Source organism: Acomys minous, assembly GCF_964271855.1.
Source record: "Acomys minous genome assembly, chromosome: 18".
NCBI classification, from domain to species: Eukaryota; Metazoa; Chordata; class Mammalia; order Rodentia; family Muridae; genus Acomys; species Acomys minous.
Window position 1 is genome coordinate 40,400,404 of NC_140501.1, and position 25,249 is coordinate 40,425,652.

The 25,249-nt window shown below is 44.8% G+C and overlaps 1 protein-coding gene across 4 annotated transcripts in view; it reads right to left on the reverse strand.

Moving 5' to 3' along the window:
- Positions 1 to 24,903, reverse strand: part of ELF1 (E74 like ETS transcription factor 1) — a 100,817-nt gene extending 75,914 nt beyond the window's left edge. For 3 of the 4 annotated variants that reach the window (XM_084767943.1, XM_084767940.1, XM_084767944.1), the window contains exon 1: positions 24,762 to 24,903. The gene's annotated coding sequence lies outside the window, so the exon portion shown is untranslated. Of the gene's footprint in view, positions 1 to 125; positions 377 to 24,761 lie in introns of those variants that run through there. The other variant, XM_084767942.1, reaches the window with a different exon arrangement.
- Positions 24,904 to 25,249: the final 346 nt, after the last annotated feature.

Below are 25,249 nucleotides of genomic sequence, written 5' to 3' on the forward strand. Positions count from 1 at the left end.
TGAGATTTTTTCTTCTCTCTTCGGTGTCATTAAAATTTCATTACTTTTCTTCTCATGCTCCCACATTTTGTAGGTGATCTAACAAATGCTCAAAACACGATTCCTAAACTCATGAGCTCACTTACACACTGTAGCACCACAAAGCACTGAAGGACTTTCTCTGCACGTTGTCCTTTTCAAATAAGGTCCTATTGTTGCCCAGGCCAGTCTCAAGCTCGTTATTTCGTGAAACTCTTGAACTCTCCGTCCTCTTGTCCACACCTCTCAAGGGCTGCAATTAGACCCCAGATGTAGTAATTTTCCTTCAGAGGTCTTGCTGCCTACTTTGCTGATACGCCGGAAGAACACCGTATTTTACATCAGTTGTGTTCGTGACTTGTTGGTTATTTCTTTTAGTCCAATGGTATTCCTACAGCAGAAGAGTTGCTTAATAAATATTTGCTAAGTGACTCAGAAGTTGAACTAGATATTGGCTCAACAACAAACTTTTCTTCCTCCCACATAATACACACTGTTCTCAGGTAACTTCTGTTTAGGTTGACATTAACACAAGCCTCTTTCTCACTTTGCTAACTTAGTCCAGAGTGAATGCACAGGTCACTTGGGCTGGCTCTGGTAGTACTATATGGGGAACAAATTCCAAGCAGTAAAGTTCTGTATTAGTTTAAAAGCTTTCTGGGTTAGAGTCAGAATTTATATTTCAATATCCCTCCATATCAATAGACAGCAGATAGCATTTTACAATTAAAAAAAAAAAGACAAAAGAGGCATAGAAAAGAAAAATAAAAACTCCAGTCTAGGACACATTACCCAAAAGTGGACACACCCATTATTTTTGTGCTCATGGCCCTTTCAAGCCTACGCTGACAAACCCCACACAAAACACATTCCTAATGAGAAGCAGGCTGGTAATAGTTTCAGGCAGAGAAATATTTGGCCTGAGAAAATAGTTCAGTGGGTAAGATGCCTGTGGCACAAGGAACTCAGTTCATTCCCAGAACTCACAGAAAAAGCTAGGTACCAAGCACACACCTATAACCAGAGCACTGGGATATGGGAGGCGGAGCTCCCAGAAGCTCACTGGACACTGTTAGAGCTGTGACAGCTTTAATTGGCAAATCAACACTATCTAGAATCACCAGGGAAGCAGACTTCTGGAATGTCTTTAAGAGATTTCCTTCATTAGAATTATTGAGGTGAGAAAAGCCAACCACTATGGGCAGCACCTCTCCTGGGGCGTGGAGTTCTAGGCTGTCCAAGAGACTATGAGCTGATCATAGCACGCATGCATGGTTTTACTGTTCTCCGCCCATATCTGTGGGTCATTAGGAAGCCGCATCAAGCTCCTGCTGCCTTGACTTCCCCACAATGAAGATCTGTGCTATAGTCTGAATGAGAATTTGTTCTACAGGCTCGTGTATTTGAACACTTGGCTCCTGTTTGGAGACAGTTTAGGCCATGTTGGGGGAGAGTATGTCACTGGAGGTAGGCTTTAAGAGTTCAGTGACTCATGCTATTTCTAGTTTGCTTTTTCTGCTTGTGTTTACAGTAAAGGATGCAAGCTCTCAGCATTCTGGTCCAGCCATCATGTCTGGGCTAGCTGCCATGCCTCCACTCTGCTATCACGGACTCATGCCTCTGGACCTGTAAGCCAAAATAAACTCTTCCCTAAGTTGCCTTGGTCATGGTGTTTTAGCACAACAGAGAAGTACCTAATAGAGGCTGTGACCCAAATAAAACTTTTCTGAGTAAGTTGCTTCTGTCAGGATCTTTTAGCACAGCAACAGGAAATAAAACTAATAGGCAAAATGACAAGTTCCAGGTTCACTGAGAGACTGTCCTAAAAAATAAAGGTAGAGACTACAATGACCACTAAGGGTACAATGACCCTACGGGCACAATAGTGGTACATACATGTTAGTGGTAACCAACAGCTCTCAGCAAGAAGGAAATCATGCATGGTACTTGAAACCTAGCCAACTACCCAAGGCTAGTAAGGTCATGGATCTTAAGAGACCCCACAACTACCACTTTACTAAGGCAATATAATTCCTAACTGAATTCTAAGTAGTAATCTTTATATCTACATGTAAGTGCTGTCTTCACCCATCATCAAGGAAACGTCTCTAAGCAACAGACAGAGATAGTTACAGAAAACCACAACCTACAGAAAACAAGTAGTAAATACTACTACAACAAAAGAACATTAGCTATAGCTAATGTTCCTCCCAGCTAATGTTCCTCCATACTTTTTGGGGGGGGGTATTGTTTTTTATTAGCTTTTTTGTTTTTGTTTTTGTTTTGGTTTTTTGAGATGGGTTTTTTCTGTGCTGCTGCTCTGGCTGTTCTGAAACTAGCTCTGTAGACCAGGCTGGCCTCGAACTCACAGAAATCCACCTGCTTTTGCCTCCCAAGTGCTGAGATTAAAGGCATGCGCTACAACCTGCCCAGTTTCTTCTTCCATATTTAAGTCAAATTACTGGTACCAAAAAAAAAAAAAAAAAAAACCCTTAAAAACCTAAAAGCAGCTATGTGCAGGCACCTGTAATCCCAGCCCTGGAGAGGTAGAGCGACTGCAAATATGAGGCCTTCCTGGGCTGCATGAAGGTGCCCTAGCTTAACCTATTTTAAAGGCATCTTAGACATAATTATTTTTGGAAAATATATCTTGGGAGGAATAGCCCGTCTTCTATTTTCCTTATTTTAATCTAGCACACTATAGTTTATAGATTCATTCTTTTCCTAAGCCCTTATATATTACCCTTTGTAAATGTCTATTACATGAGGCCTGAGCACGATATTCTCCCCGTTTTGCAGGTAGTAGAGCAGCAACCCTGGAAAGTTATAGTTAGAGAGCCTGGCACTGAGAAGGCAGGAGGAAGCTGGCTTCTGACTGTTGCCCACGAAAAGCTCCTTGACAGGTACAGTGAATGCCCTGGGCCAGCACAGAGGAAACACAGAGACCAGGGTGTCAGTCCTCATCTGGGAAGCTGACTGCAAATGCAAACACTGTGGTGCTTTGAATATGAATGGCCCCACAGGCTCCCAGATTTGGCACCATTAGGACCTGTGGCCTCACTAGGGGAAGTGTGTCACTGGGGATGGGGCTTTGGGATTTCAAAAGCTCAAGCCAGGCCCGTGTCTCTGTCTCCTGCTGCCTGTGGATCCAGATGTGGAACTCTCAGCTCCTTCTCCAGCACCATGTCTGCCTGCATGGCACCATGCTCCCAGACATGACAATAATGGATTAAACCTCTGAAACTGTAAACCAGACCCAAACAAATGCTTTCCCTTAAAAGAGTTGCTGTGGTCATGGTGTCTCTTCACAAGAACAGAACAGTGACGAGGGTAGACAGAGGTGACATCAAGAGTAAAGAAAGGAAGAAAGACAGCTTATCAAGCGAAGCCATAAGCTGCACACTCTTTCAGCAGCTCATCTCAGGAAGCCATGCTATCTTCCTACAGCAGAGTGCTTCCTTCCTCGCAGCACAAGGCCGACATGAAAACTCTACTGTCGAATGAGAGGCTCTTTGGCTTCAGAACATCTAGGACTTGGCTGTTCCAGGAACAACTTTGAATACGTCATTGAATTCCTCTTCTCTCGGCTGTTCCTGGGAGAGGATTTGTCATCATCTGCTCTAGAAGAGCTAAGGGTGCCCTTAAGAACAGCAGTGATAAGGTGCTCATAGTTTCCAGACCGCAGGAGGCTGCGGCCATCTATCATGTGGCCCAATTGCCAATGCCTCCTTAATCCAGTCTCAAAAGAACAGCCAGCTAATGCATATAAAAGATAGGTGCGGTGGGGGCATGCCTGTAATCCCAGCACTCAGGGAAACCGAGGCAGATCACTGTGAGTTCGAGGCCAGCCTGATCTACAAAGCAAGTCCAGGACAGACAAGGCTACATAGAGAAGCCCTGTCTCAAAAAAAAAAAAAAAAAAAAAAAAAAAGACAGATCACACCACACCACTCTTGGGCATCAAAACCATTCCACAGTTCATCCTCTCCCACAAAATTAAAGTCATTATTAGATGCTGAGCGGGACTGAAAGATCTTACCCAACATGTCTCTATGATCTTATCTTAGTACTTCCTGCCTGTTCCCTGACCTCTCCTTGCTGTCCATGAACACGCAGGCATTCTTCTGACTGAAGTCTTTGAACAAGCTGTTCTCACTGCCTAGGGAGTTTTTCTTTTAGATGGTCACAGTAAAGTCTTTTACTTCCTGTTGTAACTGGTGTGATGGCAGCTCCTAGTGTGTTCATTTTTTTTCTGTTTGCAACATGACTCTTGCCTGCCTTCTAATCAAGAAGTAGAATTTAAGCAGGGTGTTGTAGCTCAAGGCCTCCAATTCCAACACTAGGGGGGGCGTGAGGAAAGCACGCTGCCTCAAGTTCGAGGTCACCCTGGGTGACAATCCAAGTTTCTGTCTCCATAGCAAAGCCAAGAAGGATGGACTCAGCTTCACCATGCAGTAATACAGGATCAGCTGAGTGACTTGCACTGGCCATGAAATAACCAAAAGTTAACAAGGAGAGGCTCCAAGTCAGCTATGTGCCCCCCACCTCATCTCTCTGTCTCTCTCCTCCTCTTTCCTCCCGACTCCCATTGCCTGTCTCTATGTAGAGCAGGCTGGTGAGCTTACCTGATTCCTGGGTGCTGGGACTAAGGTCTGTGTCACCAGGCACAGCTGGCATGCCTTCTCTTGCAGCTGAAAGCACTTTTGTCACACTATTGAAATACTAGTACCTCATGGGGGAAAAGGGCCTAGGTGGCTTAGGCTATATAGCTAATCCCAACTAATTTGGCCCAAATGTGATCACCCAATCAAGTAACACAAAGATGTGACATTATCTAGTTTCTCAAAAATGATCACTTGTCCTACACTGTGGTTCACAACTCCACAAAACCTAACTAAATACATTATGACTTGGCCGTGGCTACATGCTTTGGAAAATAAACTTAGGATTACGAAGTCTAGTATCAAGTCAGAATATTTGACCTTTTATAACATCTCACATTTTTAAATCCGGACAGTATTTTGAATTTTTTTAAATGTTAGTTATTATTTACGGGCACATACACATGTGGGAGGCAGGGAAGTCTTGGACAACTTTCTGAGTCAGTTTTTCCTTCCACTGTGACAGTTGAACAGGCGTTATCAGGCCTGCATGGTGTTCTGGTTAGTTTTTTGTCAACTTGACACAAACCAGCATCCACTGTTAAGAAGGAACCTCAGTTGAGAGGATGCCTCCATCAGAATGCCTGTTGCGTTGTCTTTGTCTTGAGAGATGATTCCTGTGGGAGTTACTAGCCCATGGTGGATGGTGTCACCCCTGAGCAGGTGGACATGGCAGGTATAGGAAAGCAAGCAGAGCAAGCCAAGAGGAGCACTCCAATAAGCAGTGTCCCTCCACGGCCTCTGCTTCTTTTCTGTCTCAAACTCCTCTCATGAAGAACCGTGACATGGAAGTATCAGCCAAATAACCCCTCTCCTCTCCAGGTTGTTTTTGGTCACAGTCTTTTTTTTTTTAAGATTTATTTATTATTTATTTTGTATACAGTACACATTAGATCACATTATAGATGGTTATGAGCCACTATGTGGTTGCTGGGAATTGAACTCAGGACGTCTGGAAGAGCAGTCAGTGCTCTTAACCGCTGAGCCTTTATCGCAGGAATAGGAAGCCACCTGGACACCTGGGAAGGCCTTCCACCCACTGGGCCTTCTCACCAGCACTATTCTGAACTTCAGGATTTAGGTTTAAAAAGTCTCAGGAGGCCTTTCCATATTTAAGGATGGCTGTTCGTTCTCATGGCACCTTCTAGGTGGTCAGCTGGGGTACGGTGAATTCGAGTTTCTCCTTCCCAGACACCAGCTGTCAGAAACTCACTGAAGTGGACATGAAGGCAAGAAGCCCACGGCCACAGAAGCCGCTGCTGGTGCTCTGGGTGAAGAGTGGAAGGGTCCTGTGGTTGAGTCAGTGGTAGAAACAACAAACAAGCCTTTCCTATGAAGGAAGCAGGGAGTCTTGACCCAGGACAGATATTGCCTATCAGCTATCCTGCATACTGGTTATTTACAATTCATAACAGTAGCAAAATTAGTTATGACATCACAATGAAATAATTTTATGGTTGGGGTCACCATAACATGAGGAACTGTATTAAAAGGTTGCAGCGATAGCAAGATTATGAACCACTGTGGGTTTTTTTTGTGGGTTTTTTTGTTGTTTGTTTTTTGGTTTTTCGAGACAGGTTCTCTCTGTGTTAGCCTTGCTGTCCTGGACTCACTCTGTAGACCAGGCTGGTCTCGAACTCACAGTGATCCACCTGCCTCTGCCTCCCAAGTGCTGGGATTAAAGGCATGTGCCACCATGCCCGGCTCTGAACCACTGTTACAGACCAAGGAGAACTGAAATGCAAGACTGTTTGAGTTTGCATTGTGGATGTCAATCTGAGTGTTACTATGAGAAAGAAGAGGGTGGAGGGTGTGCTGGCCTGACAGATACTCCTGTGCCTTGGCCGCTGGGGCCCAAAAGATCTAACAGAGTCCAAGGCTTTTCAATCTCTCTAAAGGTGCCAACGCTCACCAATATGTTGTCAGGCAGCCCTCAAACAAGGAAGCTAAGAAGCCCAGGAGCCAGCTTCTTGTCACTCCACATGTCATGCAACACAAACACTGGCATATAGTTCTGCAGAAACAACACACAAAGAAAAATGAGGAGACTGCAGAATACACTAAGATAATGAAGAAAGAAAGAAAGAAAGAAAGAAAGAAAGAAAGAAAGAAAGAAAGAAAGAGAGGCCAAGAACAGATTGCCAAGAAGCACCAACTGTTCTCCCTGAGATCATCTACTGCTGCTGCTGCTACTTCTTTTCTTCTTCTTCTTCCTTCCTCCTCCTCCTTTCTTCTCTTCCTCCTCCGATTTTCTGACACAGGTTTTTCTGTGTAGCCTTGGCTGTCCTGGACTCCCTTTGTAGACCAGGCTGGCCTTGAACTCACAGAGATCCACCTGCCTCTGTCTCCCTGAGTGCAGGGATTAAAGGTGTGCACCACCATGCCTGGCAAGATGTTCTATTTCTAAGTCTCAGTCCAGTCCAAAATAAGTCTTTAAGAGTAACATAGGCTAAAGAGATGGCTCAGAGGTTAAAAGCAATGACTGCTCCTTCAGGGGTCCTGAGTTCAATTCCCAGCCACCATATGATGGCTCGTAACCATCTATAATGAGATCTGGTGCTCTCTTCTGTCGGGCAGGCACACATGTAGGCAGAACATTGCATATATAATAAATAAAAATTTTTTTAAAAGTGTAACAAATAAAGCCAGGTTGTCATGGCACACACCTTTAATCCCAGCACTCGGGAGGCAGAGGCAGGCAGATCTCTGAGTTTGAGGCCAGCGTGGTCTACAGAGTAAGTTCTAGGGCAGCCAGGGCTACACAGAGAAACCCTGTCTTGGAAAAAAAAAAAAAAAAAAATATATATATATATATATATATATATATATATATATATATATATATATATATATAATTCTGTTTTTACCTGAAAAAAAAAATACCAAAAACAATGCTCTGTCCCTAATTAGTATGAACCAACAATCCTGCTAATCTTTTAAATTTTTCTATATCAGGAGCTAGAGAGATAGCTCAGAGGTTAAGAGCACTGACTGCTCTTCCAGAGCTCCTGAGTTCAATTCCCAGCAACCACATGGTGGCTTATAACCATCTATAAAGAGATCTGGTGCCCTCTTCAGGCACACATGCAGGCAGAACACTATAAATAAATAAATCTTAATTTTAAAAAAATGTTTTAAAAAGTTTTCTATATCACAATAAGATCTAAATGTTAAAAACAAAAATACCAGAGGGAAACACAAATCAACATTAAGTAACTGGTAAGGAGCAGGACAACACTAAAAGCAGAAAAAAGTGAAGAATGATATTTGACCCTATAAAATACTACAAATATCTTAACCCAAGCTAAACCAAAGACCTATGAAATAACAACAAAGCCTTAAATGCATATATTTTAAGTAGCTTATAGATGTGAACACATCTATCCAAAATCAGCAAATTCTGTACTTCAAAAATAAAAATGAGGTGTATTAAGAAATCAAGTCAAGCACAGTAGTTGATGACAACGATAGACATCATTATTATGTACCCAAATATCCCACTGACTGACCCAACTATTTTGCTTTTGTTCCTTGTTCCTTTCTATGGTTTCAATAAATACATTTGCAGAATTTCAATGCAGGAAAGGTCTTACATGTCATTGGCTTTAATTTTTTAATTTCATAGGCTAGGGAAATAACCATCAAGAATAAAGCACCTTCTCTGATTTTGCTCAGCTGGTAAGTGGCAGTGCTTGGACTAGAATTTCATTTCCCTCTGATTCAGGTGCATAGCAGCTGTTAATTCAAACCCTGACTGTCAGCAGGGAATCCACTATTGAAAACATACATCCTTAATTCTGGAGTGTCCGAAATGTTATTCAATATCGTATGACCCCTTTCCATTTTGAGGCCAATACATTATTGGTGATTTAATTACAAAAAAAATTTTTTTAAGATAAAAATAAGGAATTGGAGATGTGGCTCTATGGTTGCACACTTGCTGCTCTTGCAGAGGATGTAGGTTCAGTTCCCAGCCCCGCATGGCAGCTCATACACAGCTGTAACTCCAGTTCCCGAGGATCTTCTGGCCTCTGCAGGCACCAGCCACACATGTGGTATGCATGCATAGATGCAGCAAAGTCACTCATACACATTAAGTTTTTTAAAAAGAAAGAAAACTCTTTTTATAAACATAAAGTAAACTATAGGGCTGAAGGGGTAGGTAGCGTACTTGATAAAGACTTTGCCTACCATTCACAATACCATGGGTTTGGTACCCAGCAGTGCATATACCTGATGTAGTCACACACAGCTGTAATCCCAGCACTCGAGAGGCTGAGGCAGGAGGAAAGGAGTGAGCTGGACAGATGGCTCAGTAACTAGGAGTGCACACTGCTCCTGCATAAGCCCCGAATTCGGTTCCCAGAACCACCCTTCAACACACACTCAGTAATAAGTAAGTATGAGCCAGGTGGTGGTGGCACACACCTTTAATCCCAGCACTCACAGGTGGACCTCTGTGAGTTCAAGGCCAGCCTGATCTACAAAGTGAGTTCCAGGACAGCCAGGGCTACAGTGAAACCCTGTCTCAGAAAACAAACAAACAAAAAATTCACACTAAAACTAGAACCTAAAAATCTGTTCATCAAGTCTAATCTCTTAATAAAAAAAGGGTATGGGACATGAACACACTTCACACAAGAATGTGGCCAAACACAAGAAAAGATACTCATGCTGACAGTCTCTGAATGAGTATACAAAAACTGTACCATTTTTCACCCATTAAATTAGCAGAAAGTCAAATGATTAGAGAGGACAAAGGGGAAATAAATGCTGTCATTCTCTCATGAAGAGGAAAGAATATCATCCCAGAAGGCAATTTCACAGGCAGAATGCACCGAAGTGTTTACATGTTTTACCAAACAGTCTCAATTCTAGAAATGTATGCTAACAAAATAAATATATACACAAAGATGTAGAAAGATCCATGGCATTGTGAAAGTAGTAAAAAATTTAAAAAACAACTGTTATATCAATCTAGAGCTATTAAAAATTATGTCGCACTATATGAAATATCTCACTCAGCTGTTAAGTGATTGTCTCGGACAGGGATTCAGCTTGCCCAGTGAAGTGCCTGCTCTGCACACAAGGGCCTTATTGGACCCCAGTACCCATGTGAGAGCAAGTCAGATGCATCTGCGCATCTGTAACCCCAGTCCTGCTGGGCTGGGAGGACTGAAGCTCACTGCCAGCTAGTCTAACTAATCAATTAGCTCCACCCTCAGTGAGAGGTGCTGTCCCAAAGCCAGGGTCAAGCGGGGCTGGAGAGAGCACTAGGTGGTTAGGACTACTTGCTGCCCTCCCAGAGGGCCAGAGTCTGGTTCCCAGGCACATTGTAATTCCACAGGAACCAACAACACTGGCTTCAGCTGTCGCCCACCTCCCCATCAAACTTAAAAATAATAAAACTAAAAATTTAAAGAATCTTTTAAAAAACACAAAAAGGTGGCATACAATGTTGACTTCTAGCCTACACACACAGAGAGACTACATGCATACAAACAGCAAAAAAGTGACTGTCTACATGAAGTGACGTAGATCTGGAAAGGTGATATAGTCAAGTGACATATACATACTAAATGGCATAGGTGACTGCCCGGTGAGAATGTATCCATGATCTCTGAGTGATGAAGTAATGGTCAGGTAAAAGTCAGCAATAGTGTACTTCCTCTGTTTAGCTGATTTTGATCTGTATTTGTTATCCCGCACTTAAGCATCTATTCTGTGCCAGGCACTGTTCCACTGACTTACAATACTTCTGTTCGTCTCAGACTGTGGTAAACAGTTCATACAGGAAGGAAGACAACAGAGTGACCAAGGCCGTCTATCTACCCTGGAGCAGTTAGGGCAGCCCCCTAGCCATTCTGATACAGAAGCTGAGGAGGAGGGTTATTAGCACAGGGCACTACAAGTCCAAAGGCAATGGGGTCTGGGAAAGCTCCTCAGAAGGCAGGGAAGTGAAGGAAATACGAAAGCAACTTAGGGAAGTGCCCACGTGCAACACACGCCACACCATAACTGGGGGAAAAGGTCAAAGCTAGTTTCACTTCTTGGTGGGGGTTGGGTGGGTAAGGCAGGGCTTTCTGAATTCCAGGCCGGCCTTAGAAGCTGAGCATGGTGGTACCCACTGTAAACTCTGCACCACACTGTGGGGTCATCTTCAGCTACACAGAGAGGCCAATCCCCTAGGCATAGGCTTAGACAAAATTCTGAAAAGTTTTCTTCCCTAAGTGCTTGACATGCATGTCTCATTTAAGCCCCATGATAGAGCTATTAAAATCATCCAGAAGAAGTAGGTGAGATGGCTCAGTGGGCAAAAGCACTTGCCACCAACCTGGCCTGGGAGAAAGGAGAAAACTGACTCCTACAAACTGTCCACTTGCACCCATCACACACACACACACACACACACACACACACACACACACACACAAGTAAATAAATGTAATAGATTCCTTTTTTTTATTTTAAAATTTTTTTTATTTTTTTGTAATAGATTACTTTTAAGAAGACGTCAAAGCAGCGCAGTCATGGGGCAGCAATTCTGCAGACAAACACGTGTGGGAACCATACAAGCACCCAGTCCCAGGTCCTACACCTACAGACTCAAACGCTGTCTCAGACCCAAGACTCTCCAGATGGCCACACATCACTAGTAACACCTAGACCTTCTGTACCTCAGCAAGGCCTGGAGGAGGCACCCGCTACACACCGTCCGTCCTGGAACACCATACTTACCCAAGTCAGTGTAGCCACACCACAGCGGGAAGTTCCCATCTGTATTCCGCGGATCCTGCTTAAGGAATCAATGAGGCATACATTTCTCAAGTATCTCATGGACCCTATATCGAAGATATTTTAAAATTCATTTTCCTTAAAAAAAAAAAAAAAAAAAAAAAAAGACGCCCCGATGACAGATGCCCTTTAACCCCTCCTGCCACCCTCAGTACTTCCACTTCACAGCATGCTTCTTGGAAAGTCTGTATCTAAGCACACTGCTTCTTTTTCATTTCCCATTGATTCTTCAACTGGGCCTAATCCATGCACGGCCCACTGCTATTTTGACACCAAAATGCGCTCTAAAAGCTAAGCCTCTAAGGGGGCTGGAGAGATGGCTCAGAGGTTAAGCGCACTGGCTGTTCTTCCAGCGGTCCTGAGTACAATTCCCAGCAACCACATGGTGGCTCAAAACCATCTATAATGAGATCTGGCGCCCTCTTCTGTCCTGAAGGTGTACAAGTGGGCAGAACACAGTATAAATAATAAATAAATAAATCTTTAAAAAAAAAAAAAAAAAAGCTAAGCCTCTAAGAGCTAAAAGCAGCCAACACCTCAAGAACCGTCTTGCATTACTAAAACAGCGGTCTAGAGTCTTTTGCAGTTTTTCTCCAGCCAACACTGAAGGGCCGAGCATCCCCGCTTGCTCATTGCAGACTCTCCCTGGCCAAACCTATCCACATCTGGGGCTTCCAACTGATACATCGTATAAGCAGGAAAGCCATCTATGTTCAATTACCTGAATAAATCCCTTAAATTCACCCTTTTCATATATGTTGCCATATTAACAGGTCACATGCGTGATCTGAATACACATAACAATCTTTTTCAGCACTCAAGCACAGGTTAAGTAGGTAATTTTTATTTAAGGTTATAGTGTTTGTATTTAAAGGTGGAACAAAAAGGAAGACACATTTTCTCGTTGCTCTCACACCATTCTACCTCTGTGCTCCTTACTTTTGTTGATGTTGCCTTTTGAGACCGTGTCTCCTAGTATCTGGTGTCCCACCGCTCCCCCACTGCCCCGTGTACGCTACAGTTCCCTGTGTGTTCTGATATTTGGCATCCTGATCGCTCATTGAACCACCCCACCCCCGCTCCCTAACAGTCTCACACGTTTAGAGATAGCCCAGGCTAACCTTGAACTCGTGTGATTCTCCTGCCGTAGCTTCCCAAATGACGAGGTCGCAGGAAATGACCCCCAGCTTGTATCATTCTCCTCATAGCCTCGGAGGCTGCTCATTTCCCAAAGCACAGTCTTTCCAGCTGCAGAGCACTTACAAATGCTCTTCGCTCAGCCTCCCTCCCTCCTGCCCCTCCCGCCCTGTATCTCCCAGCCACACTCTCTTCAGGTCTCTAGTTAAACGCCCTTTACTCGGGGAAATTTTCTCACTCCTGCCAGGGGTAATATGTACATAAAGCTTAAGGCCAGCTTTATATCTTTTTTTTTTTTTTTTAGCAAGCATTTGTATGCTTTACACTGTTATATCCCCAACACATAGCATCTAATACTAGTCACATTAGTGCCTTCATCTCGTTGCAGATGTCCTTTGTGCTCCTTGATGGGTTTCTGTGCACTGTCTATCCAAGTAGATATTCAATGATGCCTCAATAAAATCCAAAGGACAGAATTCAACAAATACAAATGTCTGGGTAGCAGAACACAGATTTATTTATTTATTTCCTTTTTGTTTGTTTGTTTGTTTGTTTGTTTTTTCGAGACAGGGTTTTTCTGTGTAGCCCTGGCTGTCCTGAAATCACTCTGTAGACCAGGCTGGCCTCAAACTCACAGAGACCTGCCTACCTCTGCCTCCCGAGTGCCGGGATGAAAGGTGTGCACCACCACCAGTTGGCTTGTGACACAGATTTCTTAAGGGTAGTGGCCTTTAGAGGGCTCATAAACTCCATCTTCCCATGTTCCATGAACTCAAACTATCTATCTCTTGATCTGTGTCCCTTGTAATATGCTTTAGAATCCCTTGACTTCTGTGTGTTCCTCAAAGAAGTGTAATCTGACCCAGGAAGGAGTTGTGGAAGCTCCGATGAAGAGCCAGCCAATCAGAAAAATAAGTACAGCAGTACGGGGGTTTAGATTGGCATCTAATGTGAAGGTACCCTGAGGCCTGAACCCGACTTGAGGCCTGATGCTATCTCCAGGTAGACCTGTGTCAGCAGCTAAGGTCACAAAGCACTTGGAAACCGTCCTCTGCAGCTGACTACTTCCTGCTGGTGAGGAAGCCTCATACAACTAGTGTCAGAAGCCGTTCTTTGTTGACTGTAGCAAGACCAGAGGGGAGAGACAGGGGTTGGTGTTCTGTAAGAACACCAAAGCACAAAATCAAATTTGCTATTTCAAACTTTTAATTGGGAGTGGGGCTGGAGAAATGGTTCAATGGTTAAGAATACTTGCTCCTGCAGAGGACCGAGAGGTCCCACATAGCAGTTCACAACTGTAACTACAGTTTCCAGAGATCCAATGCTTCTGCTCAACTCTGTGGGCACCAGGCATACATGTGGTACACATACAAACATGCAAGTAGAACACTCATACACAAAAAATAAACATTAGAAAAATTTTAATTGTGCCAAAATATATCACCATCGTAACCATGCTTCTAAATAGATAGCTCAGTAACAGTTACCACAATCACATTGTTATGCCACCTATGAATTCTTTCTATTTTGCAAAAATTAAACGTATGCTCATTAAACCGCTCTTCACTTTTCCTGGCAAACACCAGGCCCACTATCAGCATGATGTAATTGCCCTAGATACATAGAAAGTAAGTGAAAGTGTTCAGCATGGCTTTTGTGACCAGCTTGTTTCACTTAGCACAATCTCTAAGGTTTATCTGTGTTATTTATATGTCATAAATTTGGAGGCCAGTACTCTACTGTGCAGTTACATAGACTACCTTTTACTTCTCCATTCATCGACTGACAAGACAGTTAGGTTGCTTACATCAATGTTGCCATAAATACCGAAATACAAATGCTTTCATGAATAATCCACTCTTTGAGGAATCATTTTACATTCTTTCTTTTATTATTTATTTATTTATTTATTCATTTATTTATTTATTGGTTTTTTGAGACAGGGTTTCTCTGTGTAGCCTTGGCTGTCCTGGACTCACTTTGTAGACCAGGCTGGCCTTGAACTCACAGCAATCCACCTGCCTCTGCCTCCCGAGTGCTGGGATTAAAGGCGTGCGCCACCACTTTTACATTCTTAGCAACAATACACAAGGCTCGTGATTTCTCCGTGCCAACAGCTGCCATTTTCTGTTTTACAGTAGCCATCTTGGAAGGTGTGCATTGGTAAATTACCTTTCTGTAAACTCAATGTACTTCTTCATAGAATATGATGGCCAAACACACTCTAAAGACGTGCTGGATATACTAAAAACACTTCTACTAAGTATTAATAACACAAAGAAATGAAGTCTCTTCATGCGGAATTTTAAAGGACAATAAAAGTATGGTCCGTGTGAACAGTACAAACATGGAACACAAAGGAAACATCACTCTAAAGTTCCCAGGCCACCAGCATGCCTGGAGTTCGCAGTTAAGCCAACATTCTGCATCCTATCCGGATGCCCTCTCACAGCACCCTGCACATCAGGGGCACTTCCCTATCAACGTGAGCTGAGCCGTGACCTTCCTGTCAGACCCTTCCTACCCACTTCTGCTCTGGCAACCACAGACTGAACAAGACCTCCTTCCCAGTCAGCAGAGTGATCTGTATCCCTTGGCACAGAGATAGCAGTGATAAACAAATGTTGGGAAAGCTGACAATTAAAACAAAACACTGTAGCCTTGAAAGGTAAAACAATGTTTGATTAAATCCGGAAACAGAGTCCAAATAACTTCACAGAACAATAAATGAACGTATCCTATTATTAGAAATATTCTGGCCTCCAGGTTCGAAATCCTGAAGAGATTTTTAACCAAATAAACCATAAATAAAATTTTAAGACAGTTTAAAAAGAAATTTTAAATTCAAAAGTCACTCAGCAAAGAAGCATCTGGAGGATCCAAGAATAGAAAAATGTTTTAAATTGAAGATAGTTTACTTAATGCCAGTGAGATGTCAGGGACTTGAAGGGTACCTGTCCCCAAGCGTGTGGACCTAAGTTTGGAAGGAGAAAACCGACTCCCAAAAGCTGTCCTCTGACCTACACCCACACACTGTGGCATGTATGGGAACACACATACTCACCAAACAAAACTGAATCAGAATAAAAGGTATTTCCTTAGTAATGAGTAGCTTGAATTCAAAATATTAAAATTCATTATAAGCTTTATTAAGTAAGTATTGCCTTACAAAAAGTCCAATTCCTCTATGCTAGAGTTACTTTTCAAAGAAAACGAACTTCCATTATCTGCACAGATGAAAAAGATAGCTATGAAAGGCAGACAGGAGCATCGCAGCAGCAAGCACCGCTCACCATGTGGCTAAGACAGACCAGAGAGCCTGGTGTGGGCTAAGCAGGAACCAAACACTTAAGTGTGGGGCTGCCTACAGTTTTTAAGAAGGTAACAGCCAGGCTTGGTGGGGCACGCACGCCTTTAATCCCAGCACTCAGGAGGCAGAGGCAGGCAGATCGCTGTGAGTTCAAAGCCAGCCTGGTCTACAAAGTGAGTCCAGGACAACCAAGGCTACACAGAGAAACCCTGTTGGGGGTGGGGGGGGGAGATAATAGCAAAAATCGCCAAATAATGTCAGCAAACATCAACCTATCTCTAATACCCACATGAAAAGCCAGGAAGGAATCAACACCTTAAACTGTCCTCTGATCTCCACACATGAGTCACGGCAGGCATATGCTTCCATCCCCCCAAGTAATTAAAATTTAAAATATGTATGACAATACACTTTTAGACCTCTGTAAGCAGCTGCTTTTTGCCTTTGGGCAGCAGTAAAGGGCCTCACTACACAGGCCACACTTACTTTCTGTGGTAGGCCTTTCTCTTTCTGTTAACCACAGAGCTCTCCTGCACAGCCCACACAATATACCCGCTGCCTTAAGCACCTGGATTAAAGCACGTACTTCAATGTGTACATTTTCAACATTGTCTACTTCACTTGAAATCAAAAGTTATTTATTGACTGTAAAATGTAAGATATTCATGTAACAAACAATAATTGTGAACCGTCACCTACAATCCTACAACCAAGCATTTAAGTTTATTACCACCTGGCAGTGGTGGCCTTTGATCCCAGCACTTGAGAGGCAGAGGCAGGTGGATCTGTGCGGAGTTTGAGGCCACCCTGGTCTACAGACTAAGTCCAGGATAGCCAGAGTACACAGAGACCCTCTCTCAAAAATCAAAAATAAATTAATAAGTAAATAAAGTCTATGACCATGTTCACCATACCACACTTCAGAAAAAAACACTCAGAAATATTTAAGTATCAAAAATCATTAACACTTAGGGTTGCAGTTACACCAGTAACAACAGGTCAAGTCCCTAAGGTGGGTACCGGACACCTTATGGGGGGGACAAGACTCAGGGGCTCCTTCAGCTAGCTTCATCAGTGTAGATTTCAGAAGACTTAACAATTGCTAGCCTGGACTGTCACTCCAGCCCACTCAGACTGTACACAGTTTCCACGCCAATGCCTACACCCCAGCCAGGCTCACACCTCAGGGAACTCTAGTGTGCACGCCATTTACGACATTCTGGGTCGTAAACAACTCATCTGCTGGGAAAGTTATTTTGCACAGTCCAGGTCTGGGCTATTTCCTGAGCTGCAGAAAGCAAGCGAGCCTGTCCCAATCCGCATTTCATTTTGTCAGTTTACTATGGTTTAGTTTTAAAGCAGACTGTTATATAAGATTCAAATGTGTTTACATAAGTACTATTAGAGGCATCCAACGTGGGGGAATGTTTACTCACAAAAAGAGAACTAAGAAGAAGCCACAATTACTTAGACGGGGAAAAGGTCTAGAAGGCGTGCACACTGTAATACAATACTTAGAAAGAAATCAGTCTCTCTCTCTCTCTCTCTCTCTCTCTCTCTCTCTCTCTCTCTCTCTCTCTCTCTCTCTCTCCCTCCCATACATACACACATACACACATATCAGTACAAGTTTAAAAAATTTTTTACATAGGCCTCACATACCACAATGTTTCTTAAAAAACAAAGTGTGAGCAAAATGGTGGCTCTGGCCTATAGTCCTAGCAGTCAGGAGGCTAAGACAGAACAACTTCAAACCCAAGGCCAGCCAGGGCTACACAGACAGAACCCATCTGTCTCAAAATACAAAAGCAACATAATAAATTAAAAAAACAAACTCATTACATTTCTGGTGCGAAGATATTTACCATCTTAAAAAACATGTTTGGAATTCTAGGATTTTGCTTCGCTCTGGTTTTGTTATTGTAAGACAGGGTCTCACAATATAGCCTCGGCTGGCCTAGAACCCTCTATGTCGATGACTGGCCTCAATTCACAGAAATCCACCTGCCTCTGCCCTCTGAGTGCTGAGGTTAAAGGTGTGTGGCACCATGTCTGGCCTTCACAGATTTTTTAAAGCTACCATATTTAGGTCCCCTTATTTAGAAGCCCTGGAAGGCAAAATCTAAGCTTTCTATTGAGTAAGTATGACTACACACACCAAGGTAGAAGAACCGTGGCCAGTTATGAAATAACTAATTTCAAATGGTTGAGGCTTTCCTTTTAAGTCCTGAAGGTTTTGGTTCTAAATTCAATGCCCACAGGGTGGCAGTGTCATAGACTTTTGCTTGGTTCCTGGAGCAAATTTGTCGTGTTCAAAAAGCAGCCCAACCTCACACAGAGATGTGCAAAAACAATGTGATCCACACCATGAGCAAAAACTGCCTGTTTTATCAAAAAAAAAAAAATCTGCACTTAATCTTTAACAGTATTTATTTTCTGGCGTTTCAAATATTCCCTGCAGCCAAGCTTTGAGTCTCATCTTTCTGTTGTGCTGTCGCCACCCTACGTGGGGAAAGCCCAGAAGAAGCAGAGAAACTGGCTTGTCACCACACTGCAAGAGGAGCCGACTCTGGCCCAGGGAAAGTGAGAGTAGAGGCGGGAAGGAAAGGTGTAGAATCACACAGACAGCGCTACCCTGTTGACCCTGCGCGCTGCTATCAAATTAATCTCATTAGCTCACATTACCAGAAATCCATTTCCCTAGCAAAGAAAACTCCTTGAGCTACAAATTCCAGAACCTCTCATACTCTGTCAGGAACCAGGAAGCTTCCCAGCATGAACTCCTTTCGGCAGACTTTGTAACCTGCCTTTCAGACACTGTCAGTCAGTCAAAGGCTTCCTGAGTGTTCCATGGCTGGTGATAGAAAAGACTAAGCCAAAGTCCTCAGCCCAGAGTCACACTGCTGACAGGACAGGGACAGGGCAAAGCCCACATGCCACAGGTCCGAGCCTGGGCCACTAGAAAACCTGCAGAGGCTGAGGAGGGTGGGGGAGCAGGCAGCAGAACTGTAAGAGCTCTGACATCAGTCCGCACAGACCCTAATCTATTTTTGCAGCCTGGTTTCCCACTCCTATCCTACTTGTGCCCACACTTCAGCCAAAATGTGCTGGCAGCTGTTAATGTGCTGCCGCTGCCGCTGCTTCCTTCACAGGCCTTGTCGTCCACCCCACCTCAACCCTGAGGGCCTCGCTATCTCCAGTTCCCTCTCAAAGGCTGCTTCCTACAAGGGGCCTGCACCATCGCCTCATGCACACACCCAGATGGGAACAGCAGGGACCTTTGAGCGCTTGGGACATTGGTTGAGGGTGAGCATTTCTCACACTACACTGTCACAGTTACCTGTGGACTTGTCTGAGCACTTTCATGTATCAGAACAACCTAGGATTCATACTTTTACTCATCAAATATTTCATCATTATTTTAAAATACGCAATATCTAAATGGCAAGCAAATGTTGAGGTAAAATATTTTATGGGTTTTGGGGTTTTTTTTTTTTGTTGGCTTTACTCCTTTTTTTATCGTTTTTGCCAGCATGTAGCAGCACTTAAAAAATAAGTGCTCAGTGGTTAAGAGCACTGGCTGCTCTTCCGGAGGTCCTAAGTTCAATTCCCAGCAACCACATGGTGGCTCACAACCATTTGTAATAGAATTTGATTCCCTATTCTGTGTGCATGAAAAACAGAAGACTCATATCCATAAAATGATAAATAAGTCTTTAAAAAAAAAGAAATAAAAGTATACAACTCCTCGTTTTTGTTTTTTGTTTGTTTGTTTGTTTTGTATATTTACATACGACTGCACTGGCAGGTGTCCTCCTGCCTCTACTTCAAAGCAAGTACTAATTCCTTTACAAAACTTGCCTGCCAGCTGAGCACAGTGACACGCGCCTGCAATCCCAGCACTTGGCGAGGCAGAAGCAGGCAGATAGATCACTGTGAGTTTGAAGTCAGCCTGGTTCTACAAAGTCCAGGACAGCCAGGGCTACACAGAGAAATCCTGCCTCAAAAAACAAACAAAACAACAACAAAACTTGCCTGCTGTGGGCATTTTATATAAATGCAATCCCAAACAAACAAACAACAACAACAAAACAAAACGAAAACTGCCATTGTTTTGAGACAGGGCCTGGCTGGCCTAGAAGTCTCTAGCCAACCAGCTGGCCTAGAACTCCCAGACACCCCCCTGCCTCTAACTCCCAAGTGTAGGATTAAAGCCATGTGGCACCACACAGGACTGCAAAATGTGGGCTTTAATACCTGGTTTCTTTCACTTAGCACAATATGCTTGAAATACATTCACACTGTGGTATGGATCACCATGCCGTGCCTTCTTAACGTCAGCTCGTGTCCCCATTGTACAGATATACATTAAACTCAGACAATCCTTGGGCCATTTCCAGCTTCGGCTTATGAGGAACACTGCTACAAACATTTACATGCAAGTTGTAACTGAGGCATATGTTTTCACTTCTGAGGGTCATGTGGTAATTCTGTGTTTACTATTTTAAGGGACTGCCACGCTTTTCCAATCGACTGTACCACTGAACATTTGTACATGATTCCAACATCTCTGTGGGATAAACTGAGGGGGAGAGGGAAGAGAGGCGGGAGAGGGAGAAAGGGGGAATATTCTTTTTAATTTTAAAAAATCAAACAGGTAAATTGCAGTAAAAAGAAAACAAGAAAAGAAAACATGAATGAACAAGCAAGGTAAATTAACCTAGAAGTAAAAAGAAGAGAGTCTATCTAATGTGGCCAGAAAAAAAAAAAGGCCTCTCTGAGAAAGTAAGGCTGACCAGAGATGTGGAGAGTTGGAAGTAGAAAAACAAGTATTGAAATTCCAGGCACACTGGAGAATCAACAAGAAGGCCAATGGTGGCTGAGGGACAGTGAGATGACAGAGGGGTAGGTGAAGGAGGGAAGTTAGCAGAGGCCACGGGACACTGGGAAGGTCTTTGAATCCCAAGGCGCCAAACTCACTTTGTCTCCTACTCGCTTACATGTGTCTAAACACAGGCGTTCACAAACTTTGCTTGAGCCTTCAGCCATCTCCTGGTTGCACCTGACAGCAGCAATGGTAAACAGCCTGCCTGGGAGAATTAGCAACACTCGGTTGGTACAGCTACTGGTAGCCTAGCGAGAACACTTTAGACAGCGCTGGCAACTTAACAAAGCCGCTTGTGCACCTACTGACTATGTCTTCCCAACTATTCAAGAATTACCAAGGTCCTGCAAAGGACACCTGCGTTCCACCCTCATAATTTAACCCCAGACCTCACTCTTGTAAAGCCTAATTAACTGCCTTCCCATTCTATTAACTTGAAAATATGCAACTCCTCAGCATCAAGCCAACAGGCACAAAATGCTCTGCATGTTTCCATACTGAGTCCTCTGAAGTAAGCTTTCCTACTTCTTTTAACACAGGCTCATTCAAGCTTTCCAGAGAGAGCTGGGTGTGGCCAACGCCTGTGTTGACCTGGGCCATGACAGTAACAATCAGTCTTACAGCAGCAATAACAACACAAAACAAAGAGACAACAATGCTTGCAACACTCTCCTGGTATAAAAGGCCACTTCATGATGAAGAGAAGAGGTACCTGTCAAAATGACAACCTCTGAAATCCCCGCCTCTCTTTTGGTCGGCCACCATCTTCCTCCAGGCACTGTGCACGCCTGCCAAACCAGACTTCCTGCTGGCCTCCTGGTCCTAGGTTCCCCTCCACCTCAGATTTTATGATTTACATTTCCCACTGGGAGAAATTCAACCAGTTCTTCAAGGTGCAGGGGGAACTCTCCATTCTTGCCCTTTCCTGAACCCCCAAGCCAAACCTCCACCTCACCTCTGTACCCCAGGAGCAGAGCCCCTGCCTGACCATTCCCATGTGGTTCAGAGCCGGAGTGCTGTCACCCCGCCACTGCAAATATCAACAATGGCCACCTGCGATCACTTTGTTCAGTTTACACTTCAGCCCTTGTGAAAAACTGAAGCAGGAGTAGATTTGCCTTTTCTTCCAAATCTCGAGGGAAAGTCTTTAGTGCCTGGTTCTTTGGGGGGTGGGGTGGGGCTCGAGACAGCGTTTCTCTGTGTAGCCTTGGCTGTCCTGGACTCAATTTGTAGACCAGGCTAGCCTTGAACTCACAAAGATCCATCTGCCTCTGTCTCCCAAGTGCTGGGAGTAAAGCCGTGCACCTGGCTTAGTGCCTCGCTCTTTGTTTTTTTAAGAAAAAAGTTATTAAATATTTTTTACATATACATTTATATCAGTACACATATATAGAGCTTGATTCTTTGTTGTTGTTTTGTGCTTTTGTTCTGTTTTAGTTTCATTTGTTTTGGGTTTGTGTTTGTTTGTTTATTTGGGGGTTTGCTGTTGTTGTTGTTGTTGTTTTGGTTTTTCAAGATCTTTGCATAGCAGTCCTGGCTATCCTGGACTCACTTTTGTAGACCACACTGGCCTCAAACTCACAGTGATCGCCTGAGTGCTTTCACAGCGATTGCCTGAGTGCTGGGATTAAAGGCGTGCACCACCACACCCGGCCTGGCTGTGCTTTTGTTTCTTGAGACAGGGTTTCTCTGTGTAGCTTTGGCTGTCTTGGAATTTGTAGACACGACTGGCCTCACAGAGACCTTGCTTCTGCCTTCCTGAGTGCCTGCTTCTTAGATTTTTGGTGTGAGCCTATCCTTTAACGGCTGAGCCATCTCCCCAGCCTGAAGTGCCTGCTTCTTAATGACACAACACAGGAAACTTTTAAGTAAAAATTTCTAGTCCCATTACCTATTCAAGACCGACCTAAACTTTGTGAAGAATGTGTTGTTATAAAGAATCTAGGGGCTGCTACAGAGGTTTTGTGCAGAGACAAGGGTTTGATTCCCAGCACCCAAACACACCCATCCATAACTCCAACTCCAGGGGATCTCACACACTCACTGTTCTGACCTCCCTGGGTACCAGGCACCCAAGTGGTGCCCATGTAGGCAAAACACTCATACACATAAAAATTTTTAACTAACTTTTTCTTTTCTGAAATCTAGTCAGGCCTGATGCCACAAAGCGTGTAATCTGAGCACTGCAGAGGCAGGAGGATCAAGAGTCCAAGGTTATCCTCATCACCACAGAGATTTTTGAGGCTCTCCTGGGCTGTCCACCTTACCCCCACCTCCAGAAGGAATCTAAAACAGCCCTAAGGCACACACCTGCCATCTCGCTGCTGGAGAGGCAGAGACAGACACATCACAAATCCCCGCCCCCCCCCCCGCCCCCAGTCTGGGCTCCCAGTGAATTCGAGGCCATCTTGAGCCACATGTAAAACCATAATTAATATTCATGATGAAGATAATAATAAAGGAGAACTTACGGCGCTAAAGCTAGCAAGACACCAATACACTAAGGCTGAAGACCTCCACAAGGTCCCACGACTCATCACCTGAGTCAGAATGGGATTCTAGCCAGCAGTACCCACATACCTAAAGCGCCTGAGCAGCAGGGACCTCAAAACATCCCCAGTATACCTGACTTAGGTAAACACTCAGATATTTAACATAAGGTTTTAAATATTTGCTAACGGGGCTTTTTAGCTTTAATTTTTACGAGGAAAAACTAATCCCTAATAACACAGATCACATTAACAGTTATTTTCAAACGCAGCTGTGCCAGTTAAGGCTATAAAATATTTTGGGAACACACAAACAAACCAAAACTTCTGCTCAGTAATGGCTCTGACCAGAACTCATTCGCGGGAGTCAGTTTTTCCTTATTTGTGCCCAAAGTCCCAACAGACTAAACATTACAGCTGCCTCAATTTTCTAACTTCAACTTGCATTCAAGATAAAGCTTTTGTTTCGTTCACAGCGCTCAGACTGCTGACACAGCTGGGCCCCTTCTTTGTAATAAACACAGGGCTTCTATATTTAAAAGTACAGTGCAACTTTGTTATAACATCCCCCCCCCCCCCCCAGTCTCGGGGCTAATTTTCTGTCTTCCAAGCTCCACCTCCACCCCAATATTTTTTTTCTTAAATCAGTGACGCTCCAAACAGCCTCCCGGAAAGTAGATTCTCTTCTTTCAAGACATCTCATCACAGCGGTATTTTTATTTTCCGCAGCTTGTGTGTTTGAAGAGTAAAAAGGAGTTTTGGAAGGAAAAAACGGGAGAGAGACTTTCTGCAAAGGCCTCGTCTTGAGGCTCGGCTTGCTTCGGGGAAGGCGGGGGGCGGGGTGGGGTGGAAGCGGTGGTCCAGGCTGGGGTGCACACGGCGGGAGTCCCGGGGTTGGCAGGGTGATGAAGCAGCGGGGGCTGGCGAGCCCTGGGGTCTCCAAGCCGCTCACTGTTGACAGTAACTGGAGCGCGGCGGGCACGCCCCGGCCGGTGGAGTCGGAAGCGGGCAGCCGAGCAGGGTGTGGACCAAGGGGGCACCCGGGGGGGAGATAAGGCGAGGCTCGAGTTAATCATCACCTCCCGAGTGCCTGGAAAAGTACGGGCTGAGGGCGGGGAGCAGCGGCGGGGAAAGCCAAACTCCTCCCGCACCCGCCCGAGCGAGTGCACTCGGCGATGCTCCCCGAGCCAGCTCCCCGCCCCGCAACCAACTTACACGGTTTCCCCCACAAACTCACCGGGACACACTCACACACACACACACACACACACACACACACACACAAGTTAGCCAGAGCCACAAGAAAACAAAACCAGTCCATCCAAACTCGGCTACAGAAAATAAAAAAAAGGAAACCTACACATTTCCCATACCGGGAGTCGAACCCGGGCCGCCTGGGTGAAAACCAGGAATCCTAACCGCTAGACCATATGGGAAGTGCTGCTGCGAGCACCGCTGTGACCCACCTGACTAGCGTAAGCGGAGGGGCCGCCTCAGCCCGCGGTCTGCAAGACTCGAGCCGAAGCCGCCCCCGCGGCCGCTGCCCCTACGCGCGCGGGAACGAGCCCGGCGGCGGAGCGCGCGGGCGTGGCGGGGCGGGGGGAGGAGCGGGGCCGACGCGTCACTGGAAAGTTCTGGGGTGAAGCCCAGCGCCCCGTGCGGTCCCGGAACCGGGGGCTGCGCCTTTTTCTTTCTCAGCCCTCGGGTCCGGGCTGCCTCCCCGGTCACTGAGCGAGCCGGCTAGCCGGCCGAGGCGAGGGCGGCGCCGTCTGTGGGAACCGCTGCGCGCGGCGGGGGCTGTGGGGGAGGGAGGCTGCCGAGCTTGTCGGCCGCGAGCCAGCTCGAGAATAGTGGTCCTGGGTCCCGGGAGGAGAGAGGACCGCGGGATGGAGCCCGGCTCGGACACTCAGGGCCGGCGGCTCCGGTCCCGTCGCTCTTTCGTCCCTTCTGGGTG